Here is a 2,483-nt window from a genome sequence, read left to right as displayed (position 1 = left end):
GACGTCATATAGATTAACTCCTTTCATTCTCAAAATAGCACTGTGCGGGTGAACCATTATTTGCCTGATTCTACATGTGAGGGAGGTAGCAAGTTCATATCTCCCAATCCAGTGTTCTGGTTTCAGGGATAGTAAGTGATGTCCTGGTATGTGGCCATAGGCAATCTGCCTTTACTAATCAGAGCTCTAGGGTGATCCTCCTAGCTACGGCTGATTGGATCCTGGATGAACACTCGACTCAAATAATTCATTAGCTAGTCAGATTTTCTCAAGAATTTAGAGTCATAGAGATAAAAGCCTATATAAAAGCTATAGGGGTGAGGCAGCTATTTTGATTTCAAGTAGAGGAGAAAGTAGAGAGAGATCTTCTGTGGAGAGGCAGAGAAAAGAAAGAGCCACTTGATCTTAAGAAATGGAAAAAGCAGTGAAACACTCCAACTCTGGGATCCCATAAGCCTGGATTAGACTCTGGACTCTTTGTTATTTGTGAACTTGGACAAATAACCTAACTTCTCTAGGACTCAATTTCTTCACCTTGAAAGGAGAAATGATGGTATCTCTGCCAGTGACTTGCTTAGCATAGTGCCTGGCACACAGTAAATCCTCAGAAAATAATAGCTATAATCATTGTTATTAATATTTCTGATGGCTTTGTGGTTCTCTTAAGGCCTGACTTTCTTAGGTTCCTTTCCTAAGAGCCCATTGTCTGGGTCTTTATCCTCACCCTCCCTTCCCTTGAGGGAGTCTTGATGGGCATGCACAGGTTCTGGTGTGGTGCAGTAAAAACTACCACCTACCCTTTAAGACGAGCTCTTGAGAGGATGGTCTGAGTCATGTTTAGGATTTGTTCTTCATACAATCACAACAAAAGGAAGATATAAATAATTCATACTCCCACCGGTCTGTTGTCTTCTTTCCTCCTCGGGTATGGTAATCTGGAATCAATAATTTGTTTAAGTTTTCACCATGTACTCAGTCTTGCTCTGGGCTGTGTGTATGTGTGTCGGTGTGTACATATGCGGTGGTCGGAGAAGAGACAAGGGCACAGGCCTTGGATCGCCATGCCTTTCTTGGATGTGCAGAAAAGGTTCGGCCTTAACAGAGATCGATGGTTGACTATCCAAAGTGCTGAACAGCCCTATGAGATTCCTGCTTGATGGCATGCTTTTGAAAAAGCATGGATAGAATAGGCAAATGGAATCGGTAGTACCTGAGCAGAGAAAGAGTGCCAGATAGAATATGCTGATTTCATAGAGTGTATACTTTGGTAGAAAACGATGACATGTGTGAGTACCATCAGGAAGCAGCGGGATAAGCTGATGAAGGGATGTACACCCCCTCCACCTCACCACATGGGCAAGAGGGAGCCTTGGCCCTGAGCAAAGCAGCTGCTGATGTCTGAAGGCTGTTTTCATGTTCTCTGTTCTCCACTGAAAAGATTGTTTATGGAAAACCTCCTTGTCAAAGTGTGTAAAAACAAAGGACTGCTCCATCCGAAAAAAGAAAACAAAACTGTCTGATAGTATATATCAAGTGCAACCTCTTTCGAGTCCAGTGATTCTTAAATGAGGGCCTATGGAAACATTTAAAAACAGCAACAAAACAGAAGACAGATTTCCTGGACCTTATTACCCAAATTTCTAATTTGGACAGTCTGAGAAGGGTAATGGTTAAAACCTTTAAAAGTTCTTTGGAGAGATTTGCTTTGTAGTCAAATTTTGGAACCACCACTATAGATTATGAGTGCAGTTAGGATTTTTGGAATTCAGAGTTGTCAAGCACGCTTTGATAGAAGATTGAAAACCAGAAATAGATCTTGAAGATACATGATAGAGGGACGAAAGCGGGGAACATTTCAGATGGAGAACAGAGTAAATACAAGGAATTCGAACTCTACATGGCATCTGTTAGAAGGTAAGGGTAGGGATGAAGCATGAAACCTATGAAACAGAAGCAGTAGGTCCAAAAGGGAGAATCACTAAGGAAGAGTCATATTGAAGTCTGCATTTGCATTTGCAGATTCAGCATCATCCTGGCCTATTTTTGCAGCAGTTTCTTGCGAGGTAGGTGGAGTAGCATGCCTGCTGGCCCCTGGTCATAAAACTGAATAAACTCTATTTAGCTCTGAGAACGTCTCATTTGAACTCTTAGTTTCCATCTTCGGTGCCGTGAAACAAAACCAACTCCAAATGAGAGGAGAGGATGAACAAATGGTGTTTGCTTCAGTGATAGCTCCTTCTTTGCAAGGAAGTTCTGGATGGGCTGGTTGAGTCAAGATACCTGGAAAAGCCAGTTCAGTTCAGATTGAGCCCAGCCTTAGGTTCAGTGATGACCTCCAGGAAATTGGCAGCTCAGCTGATTCACAACTTGGTTTTGTGGTACTGACACCCTCTTTTATAAGAAGGACTTACTGTGGGCAGAGGAGTCTTAGCTCAGGAAGAATTCTGAGAAACTATTAAGATTTTAAGAGAACGTGCTCTGTG

The 2,483-nt window shown here is 42.3% G+C and overlaps 1 pseudogene; it reads left to right on the top strand.

Moving 5' to 3' along the window:
* Positions 1-1,061: 1,061 nt before the first annotated feature.
* On the top strand, positions 1,062-1,379 carry LOC116538692 (annotated as a pseudogene).
* Positions 1,380-2,483: the final 1,104 nt, after the last annotated feature.

Source organism: Sapajus apella, unplaced genomic scaffold (assembly GCF_009761245.1).
Source record: "Sapajus apella isolate SASKATOON/1434 unplaced genomic scaffold, GSC_monkey_1.0 scaffold122, whole genome shotgun sequence".
NCBI classification, from domain to species: domain Eukaryota; kingdom Metazoa; phylum Chordata; class Mammalia; order Primates; family Cebidae; genus Sapajus; species Sapajus apella.
The sequence above is the reverse complement of the archived record's forward strand: the minus strand, read 5'-3'. Positions and strand labels throughout refer to the sequence as shown.